Source organism: Schistocerca gregaria, chromosome 3, assembly GCF_023897955.1.
Source record: "Schistocerca gregaria isolate iqSchGreg1 chromosome 3, iqSchGreg1.2, whole genome shotgun sequence".
NCBI lineage: Eukaryota > Metazoa > Arthropoda > Insecta > Orthoptera > Acrididae > Schistocerca > Schistocerca gregaria.
In genome coordinates, this window is record NC_064922.1 from 805,113,597 (window position 1) to 805,132,222 (window position 18,626).

At 42.6% G+C, this 18,626-nt stretch overlaps 1 long non-coding RNA gene across 1 annotated transcript in view; it reads left to right on the forward strand.

Annotated features, from left to right (window-relative positions):
- Positions 1-18,626, forward strand: part of LOC126354369 (uncharacterized) — a 931,233-nt gene that overhangs the window by 330,421 nt on the left and 582,186 nt on the right. Inside the window, exon 2 of the long non-coding RNA XR_007565308.1 lies at positions 16,975-17,078. This is a non-coding gene — a long non-coding RNA (uncharacterized LOC126354369). The remainder of the gene's footprint in view (positions 1-16,974; positions 17,079-18,626) is intronic.

Here is an 18,626-nt window from a genome sequence, read left to right on the forward strand (position 1 = left end):
AGGGTCAAGTTGGAAGACCGGGTGGCCACGGTACTGACGAACAATGACCAATTATAATACTTGTTGGCGAAACGCTATTTACCTGTACGGTAGTCAGGTATTCGGAATGATAATAAAATTAAACAGCGGCAGCTTATGACATTGTAAGTTACGCCTATTTGCAGTGTTTCGAAGTTCACGTAGCCGTGTACATTAACAGAGTAGTAACAGTGACATAACTGCACTTTTTCATACGTGTATAGAAGAAACCATTGTTTTCCACACCTATTTTCAGTGGGATCATTTTTTTGTTTCGTTATGGTTTACTCGCCCCTTTGTTTCCTACAACTACACTCTAACACCCTGTGTACATTAACGCCACCTGATGATAGACATTTATTCGATGAGTGATGCAGCTGCTGTTAATCTGTCTTTTTCTTAGCATTCACAAATCATAGCTACGTAATTACTACCTTCACATTCTCAGCAATCTGTTTGTGCAAAACATGTTCTCCTACTACTACTCTGCTCAGATTTGCGCATTTGGGAGTCAGATTAATTATTCCTGTTTACCGCAGTACTGGTCTCACTAACCTATCTCTTCTTCAGGATTATTGGCTCACCAATTCTTTTTAACACTTCTTCATTTCGTATTCTAAGTGTCTATTTACTACTGATGTACTTTCGTCACTGGTGTGACTGACAAAAGCTTCCGAGAGCCGTCCCGAATTCTTAGTCGTTTCAATGTATTAATTTAGAGGTTCGACAGTTGTTAAAAATTGAAGAATGGTTGTAAATGTAAACAAAGTCTTTGTGTGTCAGAGTGTTGTAGAAAAGTGAGTAGACGTCTGCGCTAGACAGTTTGAGTAAGTTGCGGCAAAAAGTCTCCATACGCCACCAGCAGAAACCAACACCTTTCCGAACCAGCGATACCATCCCATCGAGGGTAACTTAAACCCGCAAACCGCCCTTCAGAGCATTGTTTCACCATGTATCAGCATTATCCTTAATTTATCAGCACGAGTGTAGTTTATTCGTAGTGACGAAGGTGAAAGGTGACGGGCTAGGGTACTGAGGAGAAGTTATGGTCGATTTGAAGAAGCTGTGTTTCATATTTAAAGAATCTTTGTCTTCATAAGAGTGATAATCAGCCACGGAACTGTAGTATTTGTGCTATTCGTGGTTTTCCTGGTGCGCACAAGACTTTGAAACTAGTTGTGGTTGCATTTTGTGGTGTTTAGAGGAACGCACGCTCTAAGGTAATCGAGCGTTTGCGATAATTTTATGGTTGGTATGTGACGGAAACTGTAAGGTAATTGAGCGTTGAGCGGTTGTATTTGTTGAGGTTTTAGTACGCACTACAGGTATAGTGGCGTACCGCAGGTGATTTACTCATCGTTGCGTTAAAGTCACAATCGGTGTTTAATAAGAGCTAGGAGCCAGGATCGGCCTGGTTAACACTGAGAAAACAAAGCTACTGTTGCCCATAAATTAGTGACCTTAAATAATGAGGATATGTACTATATGTATCCTAACGTTATGTAATGACATTCCATTCCTCGATAGGGTGACAAGTGACAATGAAACCAAGAACTGATAGTGTGAACGTGAAAGCCAACTCCTAAAGAGGCTGAGCCTTGCTCCAAATTTTAAATTTAGCAGTGGTGGCACATAATCCTTTTATTTCAATTTTTTATCTTTCCTCGTTTAGGATTCCTGTGGGGTTTAGCTTTTGTGTCACTGGTTCACACTGGAGTTTAAAAGTTCTATTGATAGCAATTAACTGAATTAAATAAATAAAGAGTCAACCGTAGACCGGAGTTAAGTGTTTCAGTTTAGTGAAAAGTTCAGAATCCCCCGTGAAATATATCTTCGCAAGTAGCGTAAACAAGGAAAAGACAGAGCGAGGTGACACAGTGGCTAGCACGCTGGACTCGCATTCGTGAGGTAGACGGCGGTTCAAACCCGCGTCCTGTCATCCTGATTTAGGTTTATGTGATTTCCCTAGATCGCTTCAGGCAAATGGCGGGATGGTTCCTTTGAAAGGGCATGGCCGATTTCCTTCCGCATCCTTCTTTAATCCGGTGGTGGGACCCATGCCCTCGCTGTTTGGTTTCCTCCCCCAAATCAACAAAATGATCAAGGAAAAGACATTGCTTTGAGTTTCAAAACATTCAAAAGAGACTGTTACAAAGATTGGTTAAGTTCATTAATGTCAAAGGTAAAGAAAAAACAACAAAGTAATTTGTCATACTTATAACTCAATTACGACTAAAGTTCAGTAAATATTAGAAAAGGCTTTAATCAGAATTTCATTTGAGATGTATAAAAGGAACTAATAACATTCATATTTATAAGATTATTTAAAGCTTATAAAGTGATAAAGATAATAAAAGGTATAATAAGAAAGAGAAATCAGAGACAATCGTAGTTAACATTATCGCAGAGGTAGCTATCGCTATGTCGCTGCTTTATAGTAAAGTTATAACTTTGCTGCAATCGGAGTTCTCGAGAAAGGGGTCGAGTTGGCATTTAATGTTTGAGAGATTTTATTAAATTGGCACTTACCGTAAATAAGATTAGTAGTAACTATGGTAAGTATTTAACACGTGTGTTCTTATACATTGCATTTTTCGTACTAATTTGACACGTTCTGCTACAGAGCATCTCACCAAGAGATAGCGTTGTTTTGAGATAAATAACGGGATGTAGCAGGAGCTATTTTTCATCGTGAAGTTGTTAAATATCCCAAAGAGGGGGAAAGGGTAAATATTGTGATTGATAACACCACAATAGGCGTGGTATTACGTGTATATAATTCACGTAAAAGTTATTGGTTTATTGATTTCCTTAGTAATGCAGAATTATACATTGCGTTTAGACGTCATTTTAAAGTGCCGCATCATTAAGTTTAGTCAATTCATATTTTGTATCACGGATAATACAAGCGCTGACGAGTAAGCTTTTCAACACTTCCCACGGCAAGTAATATTATTGACGAGCGCAGTAAATTGGGTTTAAGGTGGTTGACAAAATATACAAGTATTTGTGGCAAACGCCTCAGTCCTTCTAAAGTGCAATAGCAAATGCGCTGCGCTATTTGCACGCAGCCACTAGAATGAATACGTAATTAACAATCTTGGATTAAAATTTAACACTTTAGTAGTACTGGGACGAGGTATGGCTATCGAGGAGGCACCACTGTGTCGTTTGGACAGGTTAGCATAACATCTCGCCCCGCCTCTCTGCGTATAGAAAGAAATGGCACAGTATACTTTTCCATTTGGGTCACTACCAAGCTCGTTGAAACTTGGACTATACACAGAAAGAATTCCTTAAATACAGTACACTAATGGGCGGGGGCTGACTGAAACAAATACACAATGAGGTGAACAGAAACGAGATTTTTATTCAGAAGAATAGCAATTGAGTTGAAGTCAGTGCGATTTATGACGGTTCCTCGGCCATTAGGAAAGGTGGGACACAGTCCTTAATAGGGTGTATGATCAAAACGGACGGCAGTGCATGCTCTATAGCGTGCTCCCATGCTGTATACCTGGTTGGTAAGGAGTTCTTGTGGTTGGGCCTTCATTCCTCCACCAGCGCGGATGACATCTGCTGGGTGGTCGTTGGTGCATGTGTATCTGCTGCACTACATCTTGCCGACGAACTCGATGGGGTTTAAGTCAAGGGAACGGGCAGACCAATTCTTTCGCCGAATACACGGGGGCTATTCGGAAAATAAGGAACGATAGGTCGCGAAATGGAAACCACAGTGAAAATCAAACTGTTTTATATGCGCCAGGTAGCTACAATGTCCAGCTACTTATCTCCGTAGTCGCCGATCCGACTTAGACGTCTGTCGTAGCGTTGTACCAACTTTCCAATACCCTCGTTATATAAGACAGCCGTCAGCGCTTTCCGCCAATTCTTTGCGCTGGTCTGCAAGTCGTTGTCTGTGCTAAAATGTCTTCAGAGCCAGCGGTGCATGTGAGAATAGATGAAACTCAGAGGGAGACAACTACGGGCTGTGTTGTGAGTAATCAAACATTTACGATTGAAAATAATGCAGGAGCATCTCTATTGCCCCTGCAGAGTGCGGCTGAGAATTGTCTTGAAGAAGAAAACGCACGACAGGTATGTAATGTTGGCTGCATAGCTTCAGGCGAAATTTCTCACCAGGCCCTCGTACTTGGCGGGAGACACTATTGTTCTAGGTATCTTTGTGTGCTCCCTGTGTGCTCAGAACTAAGAAGAACGACGTAATGCGATCGAGGGGCATACTAGAGACATTGTCCAACACAACTGTTCAAAATTCCATCGGATTTTAACTGTATTTTCCATTTCGCGATCGATCGTTCCTTACTTTCCGAATAACCGTCGTACTCTCACTCCAAGAGCACCGCCACTTGCGCTGTTCGATGAAGTTGCGTTTGTCAGCCATAAAACTAAGTCAGGGCGGAATGCACCCTGAAAAGCCGCACATTTGGAGGAAGAACAGTGCCACAGTAACGTCGTTTGCTGATGGTATTGTCTTCAAAGATTTGGGCGTCAGTGCGCCTATGCAATATTGGTTCTTCCCATAACATAACACCTGAACCACCAAAACGATCATCTGCGACAATGTTCCTTGGTGAATTACCCCTCGTCATATGGGGGTGCGGCCAGAATCACTACACAGACTGAATCAGACTCATCTACGTAAATGATGCGATCCCACTCGCCGGTGCTCCTCATGGCACTATGGCAAACGATGCCTCCGATATGAGAGCGTGAGCGGATCTCAACGTACTGATCATGGGGCAAAAAGTTCACCCGCCTCCCGAAATGCAATCTCTGCCACATTGCAGCGTGAAATTGCGTGCCTTGCAGTCTTGCTAATCTTTTTTTTTCACTTGTATTCGCTGTTTCACATAAGTTCCTTCTTACCTTTTGCTGAATGTTGCGCTCAACTGCTGCTGTAGTTGACTAGGGTCGATCGCCTCATTCCTTCGGCCAGCAGTGCTTATGGTTCGGAACACTCCCCATGCACGCGAATCAACACCGTGAGCAATACCAAACTCCTACACTTGTTACATTTGGTCCTTCTTTCGGCATCTCGATTATTCTTGCCCGTGTGGAGTCATCGAAATGTTGTCTCTGGTCCGTGCTGTAATGGAGAACTCCGGCACAGTGCACCGTAACTGCGTGCTGATTGACCATCCCGTTCTCTCAAGTATCTCATGTTGCGGAGCCAATCACATTTGACGCTGTGGTTACACTAATCTCAATCCATGTGACGTCCAGCTTTCTATGCATCACTGGATGACCTCTGGCAACATGTTCCGCCCATTTCCACCGAGTTATTAATGTGTCATGTTACATTATCTAGCCTGTCCGTAAGTTTTGCAGAGCACTGTATTCGTTGGATTTCGCCGGCCGTTGTGGCCGAACGGTTCTAGACGCTTCAGTCCGGAACCGCGCTGATACTACGGTCGCAGTTTCGAATCCTTCTTCGGGCATTGATGTGTGTGATGTCCTTAGGTTAGTTAGGTTTAAGTAGTTCTAAGTTGTAGGGGACTGATGACCTCAGAAGTTAAGTCCCATAGTGCTCAGAGCCATTTGAACCATAGTTTGCTCAGAGCCATTTGAATCATATTCTCTGGATTTCATGCGGTCGTTTCTTTTCCATAGAATGATTCGTTTTGGATGCTCTACTTCTCGAACTTCTTCCAAGTTTCACTATCAATATCTGATACCAGCTGTGCTCTTCTATCGAGAAAAGCTTTCTATTGATGCCTTTGTAAGTAGGCTGTTAGGTTTTTTTTATTGGTAACGCCGCCGCCAAGTAGCGCTCTGTATAAAAATCACTGGCTGTGCCCTGTGCAGTCTGGGCTAGTTTGCATTGTTGTCTGCCATTGTAGTGTCGGACAGGGGCAGCTGGATGCTAACAGCGCGTAGCGTTGCGCAGTTGGAGGTGAATTGTTTTGTGTTGCTGCATTGCCTCGTCCCTTAGTTAAGCATCTGAGCTCAGTAGATTTAAGTTAGCTTAAGAGGGGGTAGCCTATATAAGAGAATGAGTTGCGATGGATTTGAAGAAATGCACTGAGAGGTTATATGAGAAAAGTACAGAAAGCAGGTATAGATAGGACTTTTTGGAAATAATGAAGAACGAAGGGAGATCTCCGAGAAGTAAAGAAAGTTTTGTTTGCAAAATACTGCAGTAAAACAAACCCTGCCCTTTCCTTGTGTTATCCCACTATGTGTTTGTGTACCCTTGTGTATTTGTTTTCTTCCTGTCTCTGTGTGCTGTTTCATAGAATTTTTTCTCTTCTAATACTAAGCTACATTCACTATGATGAGGAATACTGTTATCCTCAAATATAATTTGCTTTAATAACATGTTATTTACTTCGTAAAGATGTTTACACATTATTTATTCTGTTTTGTTCTAATGCTCATGTGTGAAGTTGATGTTTCAAAAGTTATTCTGATCTTTTTGTATGTACTTATGTCATAATTCTTGTAACGCTGATGTATATGTTTATTTCTACTCTTTTGTATAGCCTGTACTACTGCAAATGTTATCTGTATTGTTATGTTCTTTAAAGATGTATTTTGTACCTTTGTTATTGCATTCTTATGTTATAAAATTGTAACTGACACCAGTTCATCAAATTAAGTAACTTGTAAATTACATTTCACTGCACACGTTTCTGTTGGTCATAGTATATGGACAATATGTGAGAAGTAGGGACTGATAGTGTTTGCACGTGTGTTAATAATTCAGCAAGGGACTGGACAACAGCATTGCTGGTTCTAAGGACATTTCAAACAAATTCTTTGTAAGTGGACAAGTGGTGGTTTATGGACTTGCTATATTATCTGGAAGACTCTTCAATGGTGATTGTGCGCCTGCACAGTCAAACAGATGGCTGCTGGCCATCTCTACAAGGACTACAGTGGGTCTACACATTTGATGACTCCCCAATACCATTATTTCTACAAAGGCTGCAGTGGGTCTGCATCTCTGGTGGCCCACCAATAGTAATCTCTACCAGGACTACAGTGGGTCTGCACTGTGATGACCTACCTACCGACAGTCTTCAATGTCGACTGACTCTGCTGTGGCCTATTACCTGTCTGCATGTCAAGAGTCAGCACTGTCTTTCGTTGGAAGGACAACACTACTTCTTCAAGACTGCTTAGAAATCCACTACTTCCAAGTGCAATTTCTTTTACTACTCAGACTTTGAGAAAAACACTGCAATTTTACTTTGATGAATGATCAGGACTGTCTTTATGGACTGTGAGAAAATTTTAGCTTTTGACCAACATTGTATCGATAAGTGTGTGCATTTCATTTCTTTGTTATTGTAATTATGAAAAAAATTTTCAAATCTGTATTGGCCACTGTCCAAAACAATTTGTAAATTTTTTGTGGGGAGCATGGGGGCTATGTAAGTAGGCTGTTAAGGTTTTTTTATTGGTAACGCCGCCGCCACGTAGCGCTCTGTATAAAAATCAGTGGCTGTGCTGTGTGCAGTCTGTGGCTAGTTTGCATTGTTGTCTGCCATTGTAGTGTCGGGCAGCGGCAGCTGGATGCTAACAGCGCGTAGCGTTGGGCATTTGGAGGTGAGCAGCCAGCAGTGATGGACGTGGGGAGAGAGATGGCGGAGTTTTGAAATTTGTAAGAATGGATGTCATGAACTGATATATATATTATGACTATTAACGTAAATAAATTGTTTGTTCTGTATTAAAATCTTTCATTTGCTAACTATGCCTATTAGTAGTTAGTGCCTTTAGTAGTTAGAATCTTTTATTTAGCTGGCAGTAGTGGTGCTCGCTGTATTGCAGTAGTTCGAGTAACGAAGATTTTTTCTGAGGTAAGTGATTTGTGACAGGTAAAGGTTGATGTTAGTCAGGGCCATTCTTTCGTAGGGAGTTTTGGAAGTCAGATTGCGTTGCGCTAAAAATATTGTGTGTCAGTTTAAGCACAGTCGTGTATAATTTTTCTAAGGGTACGTTTCACCTTGTATACTTCAGCCATAGTGTTCAATCTTGTTTGCTAGATAGAAGTCTTCTATGGAAATGAAATATGGGCGACAAACAACGCACAGAATAAGAGAATACAAGTTATTGATACATGGTGCTGCAAAAGATTAGATTAGACCAGTAGATCAGATTGTTAATGAGGAATGTACTGAGTTCAAGTAAAGTGAAACGAATTTTATGACAACTTGACTAAAAGAGGGGACCCGTTGATAGGACGCAATTTGGTGTTGAGGAATAATCAATTTGGTAAGGGGACGGAAGTGAATACCTGTCTTTGGGCGAAAAACAACATCAACAGTGTCTCTGTACTGCATTCCACTGCTGTTTAATCACCAATTTTTATGTCAAGCAAGTCTTTGTTCTTTTTTATATCTTTCTTAAACACTCTCGTTTTCCCTTCGTTTATCCTAAGTCACACTGTGTTACAAGCATTCCGTCCAATCCTTTCTATAGGTTTTCCGTCTTCCTTACATTCAGCCACAAGGACTACGTCCTCTGCGAATCTTGGCATTAATAACTGTCGTGCTTGCATTATCGCTGTACAAAGTGAGCGACATTGGTGGAAGCAGCAACAGTGTCTTAAATTTTTCTGGAGGCAAAGTGTCTTCCTTAAGCTTCCATTTTCTGTTACTCCCACCCGGGTTTAGTAGATTTTGTAGATCATTCGCAGTCTCGGTACTTTAGCCCACATCATAGGAACTGTGATCATCTCCTACATTCATCATATGAATTGCGGTCTTCCTTTCGCTGTAATTTTGAGGCACAGGTCGCCTAGCCATTCACGGGTATCGTGAATTTTTATTCCCTTTTTAAAATTTCTCTCGGTTAAATTTTCGTCTGTGACGTCAAAGTGTAGCTCATTGTTGCCTTCTGAATGGGTGGGATAGCCGCTTCAACCGAGGTTTTATATTCCAGTAAAATGCGCTGACCTTTACGCCCTTGCAAAGCAGCAGCGCGTATCGATAAGTCCTCTGTCGTACCAGCTCTGGAGCGACCGATAGTACTTCCGGGTCGTCGTGTGTCTGGCAGTGAGTTGGAGACGGACGAGCAGTGCAGTCGGGACGCAGCAGAAGTGAAGTCGGGGACGAAGCGCCAGTGAGGCGCGGGTAGACTGTGCTCGCCGGCCGCTGGCGACACACATCAACTGTCCGACGTAGGGAGACTGGAGCGGGACGACCGTTGGTTGGTCGTTCGATTGGTCGTCTCATCGGCCAACGCATATTTGGTCCTTTCACCGTTTCTGGGCCTGGGCAGTCGGTCGGTTGGCGTGGAGCAGCAACGAAGTCCCCGTCTCGCGTAGTCGGGCCGGAGGCACTGGCGGTGTGCACGTGCGGTTGGAGTGTGAGTTGCTGCCTGCGAGTGCTACCGATCTTGGACATGAAAGTTGAGTCCTGACTTAACCTACTATCGAGCCTCAACCGTTTACACTTCTTCGTTTGATCCTGGTTGTCGCTTTTGGGACATTCCCGCTAGCAACAATGTGTATGTATTTAAGTCGGCTCAAATTCCAGCCGTCTTCCTGTGGAGTTAATTTACTCCCTGTCATTGAAGTTATTGAAGTTGACCAGTGGTATCTTCTGCCTTGTGGCTGTTGACGTTCCGATTACCTGCCCTGGTCGTTGACGTAATTTTAGGCAGTGTAGTTTCCTCGCCGTGTTGTTGCTGCCCAGCGCGACGTGTAGTTCGACAGCTGAGATGTTGTTGGTCGTTGTGGGCTCCAATATTCTATGTGTCGTTGTATAGAAATCTTGTGGTCGTTTTGATGGTTGTGTGGATCGGAAGTGAACTTGTTTATTGGGCGGTCGGCTGTCTGTCGGTTGGGTTGCCTTCAGATTAAGAAGTCGTTGGAGAGGCTGCCTGTCTCACCTAAACGGGCGTTAGTGTTACAACCGCAGGCCGACCCCTGGAAACTTCTGAGCGCCATTCCTTGTGTGTTAGATAGTACTTTCCCTGTTCGCGTTTTAGTTATTTGGTTGATGTGTGGCCTTCAAACGAGTATCAATATCTCTTAAATTAATGCTCTTGTCTTGCCCTTGAGGCATGAGATTGTTATTCTTTATAGGGGCCTCCACCCGATTGTCATATGAAATGTTTTAAGATAAGGCCTTCTGCCTTTTGAAATTGAAACTCTTCTTTCTAGGGCTTAAGCCGTTAAATTATTTTTTTATGTATGGCATTCAGCCGAGATTTAATGTCTCTTAAATTAATGTTCTTGTCTTGCTCTTAAGACATAGGATTGTTATGATTTGGTTTTAAGATAAGGCCTCCTGTCTTTTGATTGAAACTCTTCTTATTGCCTAATATGCGACTTCCAGCCAAGTTCCATTGCCCGCATCTCGTGGTCTTGCGATAGCGTTCTCGCTTCCCACGCCAGGATTCCCGGATTCGATTCCCGGCGGGGTCAGGGATTTTCTCCGCCTCGTGATGGCTGGGTGTTGTGTGATGTCCTTAGGTTAGTTAGGTTTAAGTAGTTCTAAGTTCTAGGGGACTGATGACCATAGACGTTATGTCCCATAGTGCTCAGAGCCATTTGAACCAAGTTCCATTAAAATTAAATTGCTAAGGGCTTCAGCCTGTTTAGAGTAAAGAATTAGAAAATATTTTTAGGTGAAACCTCCAGAAAAAACCTGTATTTCAGTTTCTTGCTTAGATCTTATGTATCGGATTTTGAGCGTGGCCTTCAGCCGCTGTAAGGTTAAACAAGTGAGGTCGGGTTAAGTTTTGAATCTTTTGCATCCTTCTTGTAATATTGTGTGTTGATGAATAAAGTTGGCATGGCCACATTATTTTGGCCCCTTTGCACAACCTAATCCGCTCTATCCTGCTAGCCGAGGCATTTCAACTACGTCCTACCATAACCACCTTGATTGGCTAATGGTCCAGCATTTCAACTCAGACGCGACTAATTTTATCCCGTATTCCAAAACACAAGAAACGAAGTGCTGAAATATGTGATCCCCTTTAAAGCTGAGTAACGAGACGTGTACCGATTTCTGATAAACGTGGAACATCGGATGCAGCACATATATAGGGAACTGTCACAGAATTTCACTCCAGAACAGTGCCTAACAAATTAGCGACACGGCGGAGCCACCTGTACTGGGACGTGCAGCAGGATCAGAAAGACCACGCGCCGCGTCGGCTCGGGAGAACAGACGTGTCGCCCTGGGAGGTCGGGTGTGGGGCCGTGGCTCGCAGCCCCTGGCACGGCCGCTGAATATTCATGAAGCCGGTACCGCACCGCAAGGCGGCGCGAATGCGGCAGAGACGTGTTAACCAGGCCAGATGTCGCCGAGTGGGGCCGCCGGCGACCCGGAGAATCGAGGGCGGTCGCCGTGGAATGCGGGGAAGCTGGTTGGGATGCGCTGGGCAAATTCCCACAGAATACGCGTGAACCTCGTCTGGCCGAATCCTACTGGTTGGACGTCCACATTTGCCAAGGCCTTCAATAAGTTATGCAGCACGGATTTTTCCGAAAGGAGGTTGGTTTTATTCAGGATTCCAATATTTCATATTACTTCCCATTCTTTTCTCCACAAAACCCTATTATCTCTATAAACACTACTAGCTATTAAAATTGCTACATGAAGAATAAATGATAAACGGGTATTCATTGGACAAATATATTATACTAGAACTGACATGTGATTAGATTTCCACGCAATTTGTGTGCATAGATTCTGAGAAATCAGCACCCAGAACAACCACCTCTGGCCGTAATAACGGCCATGATACGCCTGGGCATTGAGTCAAACAGAGCTTGGATGACGTGTACAGGTACAGCTGCCCATGCAGCTTCAACACGATACCACAGTTCATCAGGAATAGTGACTGGCGTTTTGTGACGAGCCAGTTGCTCGGCCACCATTTACCAGACGTTTTCAGTTCGTGAGAGATCTGATGAATGTGCTGGCCAGGGCAGAAGTCGAACATTACCTGTATCCAGAAAGGCTCGTACAGGACCTGCAACATGCTGTCGTGCATTATCCTCCTAAAATGTAGGGTTTCGCAGGGATCGAATGAAGGGCAGAGGCACGGGTCGTAACACATCTGAAATGTAACGTCACTGTTCAAAGTGCTGTCAGTGCGAACAAGAGATGACCGAGAATTGTAACCAATGGCACCCCATACCATCACCCCGGGTGATACGCCAGTATCGCGACGACGAATACAAGTTTCCAATATGCGTTCACTGCGATGTCGCCAAACACGGATGCGACCATCATGATGTTGTAAACAGAACCTGGATTCATCCGAAAAATGACGTTTTGCCATTCGTGCACCCAGATTCGTCGATGAGTACACCATCGCAGGCTCTCCTCTCTGTGATGCAGCGTCAAGGGTAACCGCAGCCATGGTCTCCGAGCTGATGGTCCATGCTGTCGGAAACGTCGCCGAACTGTCAGTGGAGATGGTTGTTGTCTTGCAAACGTCCCCATCTGTTGACTCAGGGATCGACACCTGGCTGCACGATGCGTTACAGCCATGCTGATAAGATGCCTATCATTTCGACTGCTTGTGATACGAGGCCGTTGGGATCCAGCACGTCTTCCTGAACCAACCGATTCCATATTCTGCTAACAGTCATTGGATTTCGACCAACGCGAGCAGCAATGTCGCGATACAATAAACCTCAATCCGACCTTTGTCAAAGTGGTAAACGTGATGGTACGCATTTCTCCTCCTTACACGAAGCATCACAACAACGTTTCGCCAGGCAACGCCGGTCAACTGCTGTTTGTGTATGAGAAATCGGTTGGAAACTTTCCTCATGTCAGCACGTTGTAGTTGTCACCACCGGCACCAACCTTGGGTGAATGCTCTGAGAAGCTACTCATTTGCATATCATAGAATCTTCTTCATTTCGGTTAAATTTCGCGTCTGTAGCACGTCATATTAGTGGTGTAGCAATTTTAATAGCCAGTAGTGTAAATTGTGTCGGTTTTATGTCTACAATTCCATTGATACTTCCATATAGTTGGAAGTGACAACCATATTGCACCTATATAATAATTTTTTTTGCAATATCTTGGTAAGAATATTACTTTTGTAGTTACGAAACGTAAAAATACGTTTTTGACCGTTCCTTACTACGACGCTATATGTTTACAACTTATATAAAGTTTACCAGAGATGATGTTACATTTCGTTTTTCTTATTTTCCTTCAAATTTTATCTATGGTCTGTGTCAATTTTGTTTACCATAAGACTATTTCTTTTCGTATTCTGTTATGCCAATAAGGTTTTCAAGATAGTACGATAAATTGAAAAAGAGAGAGAGTGAGAGTGGGAGACTGGGTGATATACACGTGCGTATTATAAACCCTTTCCATCGATAACTATTTCTCTCCTTCATACCTCCTCCGTCTTAACACAGATGAAATGTCACTGATCTCATTTGTGCTAAGACTGCAGTACACGCGAGGTGTCTATTTGCTTCCAGCGACATGAGTGGAATGCATAAGATCTAATAAATGTTCACCAACCTGCCGTCTTCCACAGTTGTTATCCCCTGAGCAGAAGACAGCAGGTAGGTCGTGAAACCATAATCTTGAGGCTGTAAGAAACTCTTTTCGAGGAACTGTTATCACAGAAATGATGAAATTTCCAATTAATTTGTATATAAGAGATGCCACTCGCTTTTTATTGGCATAACACGAGCAACTACACAATTACTTTCCTTTTTAGAGTCCCAAATGATTTCTATTCTTCAACAAATTAATGAACTGCATATTTCAGTAATTAGATCACACTGTTCTCAACTATATGTCCAAGTAACCATAAACTGCTAATGAAGTCTTAACTAACACTGACCGCAGCAGGCAACATGTCTATCTTCTGACACTGCCGCACCAGTTCTGATCTTACAGCCGAACCATTTCGCCCGCCATCCAAGTTAGGCGCGATCCGAAGATCACTGAAGTGCTTCGTCCACCTTTTACTTTAGCAGTTTTTTATTATTTTGCTGGTTATAAATACTTGTGAAATAATGGAATGACAGCATGCTATTGAGAGATGCTTTAAATATAAAAAGCAAGTAAATAATCTGTTTAAGTTGTCTAGTATTAATAATAAAAGACTGTCATTTTGGCGCACAACTACCGAAGGCAGCAGCCAATCGCGGAGAAATACCACAATTTAGGCAGTCTTACTTACGATACCTGTACCGAACAAACCCACTGTCGTCGGTACCTCTCACCACATTACGTCACCTTGACGCTTCTGCCTTGTCAACTGCTCTAAGAAGAGCTTCTTGTATTTGAATGTTATGGCTGAAAAATAGTATTTATGTTTAAAAATGTGTTTTCATTTAGAATTTCGTGTGAATATTTCCTTATATGAACATTAATATCCAGTTTTTCGAGGATGTTCAATGTAAGTCCTTTCGGTATTTTGTGTAAAATTTCTAAAGTACTTTAGATTTTCTCGGCTTAGTAGTATTGAGTTTTCAGATGTAAATCGAAGATTGACGAATTACTGCCACTGTTTCCTGTGTGTTCTTTAAATCTGGTGCTAAAATTTCGTCCTGTCTGACTTTCTGGAAGTCACGAAACACTGCTGCATTAACCGAGAGTATTACGCTGGTGCACTAAGACAGCTGCATCGCTTTATAAATATCTTCCAACCATTACTCGGAATCCATCAACGACATACACTATGAATAGCGAACTGCAAGTGATCTCTTACAAACCACCCAGAAGAAAACTCAGTATAAAATAAAACTTCTACTATATGGAATTCGCAGAAGTGTCCAAATTTCAGGAATACATGCTCTTCTTCTAGCTTTGTTTACGCGACTACCATCTCACTAACGTACCCTTTAACAATTCTCAAAGAATCCTGAAAATCTTATCCTGTTCTACATTTTCCGTGAATTCTGGTCTCAAGAACTTATTTTATATGCCATCCTGTCGTGCTGCTGTGCCTCCGTCGACACGCCACACCTTGTACCCATCTCCGGTATCCCCTGCTTCCTTTCCCAGCCTAAGATCTGGCCTGCTCCCAGACGATAAAATAATATTCACCTTCTGTCATTCTGGTCGTAACAAACACCCTGGTCCTGATGTAAAATATGGGACTGAACCCTCTCTTCTCTTGTGTAGCACCAATCCTATCGCCTCACCCTCCCATATACTCGTTCAGATTTAACATACTTGTATTTCTTATAACATACTCTTAGATTCTATAACCTTACTCAACCCTCCCGTAGACTACCACCAGAAGTCCCCCATCATCTCTACAGAACATAAAGAGCTCACATCAGTATCCTGACATGATATAATTGAAGTTTAATGCTATTAACATATTAATTTCATTTTTGTTTAGCAAAATTAGAAACAACTAGACCATCACCTGAAGGGGATAAAGTAGCGACTAATACTAAGAAAATAATAATAATAACAGTAATGATAATAATAACAACAGTAAAAAAGATAGAGAAACGTTGTTTAGGGATGCCAGCGACTGACTCGTAAGCTATTTCGTCCACGAACAGCACTTCGATGTTATCATCAGGTGGCTCCAATGAACTCAGTTGTTAAGGGAGCCGGTCGCCCTTTATACCTGACCTCAGGTCCCTTTCCCTGGCAGACATAAATGGACAGCAGCTCCCTCAAGGGAGCTCAGCCCATCAGGAGCCCTGATGATGCCGACGAGGTACGACGTGAAAATATCCCGTCAGGCACTAACATCTCCATTTGAGGGCCCATGATGATTTCTGTACATCTGAAACTGTAAATAAAAAGAAACCAAATTTTGATATTTATGTCTATTTACAATCATTAAGCGTCTTCAAATAAGTCAGACTCATATACATCTGGTTACACCTTCTTCAGAGCTGCTGTTTTTGTGTAACACGTTTTTCCTATTATAAATAAAAGCACAAAAGACAGCAATTGCTTGGGGATTGTTATGCAATTATCAGTGGGTCATCTTTTTACCTTCGTCTTTGAGATATTAAAGGTGAACGTTGTGACCAAAATATGTTTCGAATACGACTTGTTCAGTGGATAAACGAACTGTAATTATACACCACTATAACAGCTCGTTTTTCTACTTAATGTATAAAGATGTGTGAGTGGCAGAATAGAAACGTCAGGTTCCGCGATTCAATCCTCGGGAGAATCCAAGGATTTTTCTCTGTTATCTATGTCTCATTTCACCACCGACACTGAGTTTTTTTAATGTGAATGAAACTGAGTTGCGCATTAAACTACTATATGATTCAACTTAAAGCTAGAAGTAAGGCAATGGCATGCCATCTCCAATAGAATAATTGTGTCCTCAAAACAACCGCTGTGTTGAGGATGAAAGGTTAGTGAGAACCACCTGAAGATGAGCCAGACTGGCTTCAGACCAATTACAAGCTGATAAGTAAATACAAAAACAAAAGAGTGAATGATGCAGTTCTATATGCATATGTCACTTTCAAAACAGCTGTCGAGAATTGTCAATATGAAAATAAATAAATTCTAATAAACATTATTATTGCTCTCAAAGATTTTTATACTGCGTGCAGCTGGTGTAAGTGCAGATATTTATATTGGTGCCTGAAAGTAGTGTACTGAACAATATCATTTGCAGACTAATAATTATAGCTATTACACGTCCGATGGTTTTAGGCTGGGTAGTACCTCCAAGTACGTGTGGCAAGAGCAAGCAATTAATCTTTATTTTCCCCTGGGTAGCAGGGAAGATGTTAAAGGTGGATGTAAAATGGTAAGTCTATACTGGCAGGCGCAGATCACTTAGTGGTGCTATTACGACCGTGCAGAAAGTATCAGCTTGTAAAGTTTGTGGAAAGACTGTTTGACTCAGAGAAAAAACAACTCCGGTGATGTTTGCTCATATCCAGGAACCACATATGAAAATATCTGCACTTATACCCTTTGCGTCCTCCATGCCAAAAATGCAATTTTTGTCGTGTATTTAATTTTTGACTTACGATTATTGTTGCAGGTTACGCGTTCCCCCATAGCGTTAGTGGGAAAATCAGCCGAAGGTGCAAGTGAATAACTCCACTAAGGCGACAACCCCAGAGAAGACTACACAGGACTCACAAGGTAAATTGCGTTCCTTAGGCTACTTGCCACAGATATGAATGGGGCGAATTCCTCAGATAACTGACGGTTCTGAACAAGTATTTACACATTGCCTAAAGATCTTTCATTCAAATTTCGATGAAGCTGTAGTCCTTGGGTGACCCTTCTCCCACGCTTATCAGCTCTCAACAACTTATATACCGACGTTGGTATCTGTCTCCATTTCGATCGTCTGTATCATTTGTGAAATATGGAGGGCAGCAGTTATCAGTAAATATTGATCTCCATTAGGAACGGACGTGCTTCTACTGCGAGAGATGGTTTGTCACTAGTCTTTCGAGTAGTGGATGTTCTGCAAGTTCTAAAGCTAGACTGTCACAACAGAAACGGCATATTAAACTGGTAATCAGTATAGTGAAGTACGGTGGGGATATTCACGTGAGAGTGTAGGGGGGGGGGGGGGGGGGGAGGCGTGACATATGTTAAATAAGACCGCAGCAATACCCACCACACGGTAAGCTCGTGTCGAACAGCAACGTGACTCAACGTAACCTATGTTCGAATGACTAGGGCAACCGACCCTTTGTGATGTATAATCGTACTAGGTAACCGTAGAAGATACAGAGGAGCGTTTTATCCCGTTATAAGAAGCAAAAAGCATGCTGAACGGTTCTATTCCCAGTTTATATCTGTATGGAGTTAGTTACATGTTCCATAGAGCATTTGAACGAGTCTTTTATTGAACGTATGTGGAACAAGAATTACAGAATATATTATACATGATTGATACACTACTGGCCATTAAAATCGCTACACCACGAAGATGACGTGCTACAGACGCGAAATTTAACCGATAGGAAGAAGATGCTGTGATATGCAAATGATTAGCTTTTCAGAGCATTCACACAAGGTTGGCAACGGTGGCGACACCTACAACGTGCTGACATGAGGAAAGTTTCCAACCGATTTCTCATCACAAAGAGCAGTTGACCAGCATTGCCTGGTGAGACGTTGTTGTGATGCCCCGTGTAAGGAGGAGAAATGCGTACCATCACGTTTCCGACTTTGATAAAGGTCCAATTCTAGCCTATAGCGATTGCTGTTTATGGTATCGCGACATTGCTGCTCGCAATGACTGATCGCAGAATATGGAATCGGTCGGTTCAGGGGCGTAATACGGAACACCGTGCTGGAACCTAACGGCATCGTATCTCTAGCAGTCGAGATGACAGGCACCTTATCCGCATGGCTGTAGCGGATCATGCAGCCACTTCTTGATACCTGAGTCAACAGATGGGGGCGTTTGCAAGACAACAACCATCTCCACGAACGTTTGCAGTAGCATGAACTATCAGCTCGGAGACCGTGGGTGCGGTTACCCTTGACGCTGCATCACAGACAGGAGCGCCTGCGATTGCGTACTTAACGACGAACTTAGGTGAACGAAAGGCAAAACGTCATTTATTTCGGATGAATCCAAGTTCTGTTTACAGCATCATGATGGTCACATGATTAGCGACATCGCAGTGAACGCACATTGGAAGCGTGTATTCGTCATCGCCAGACTGA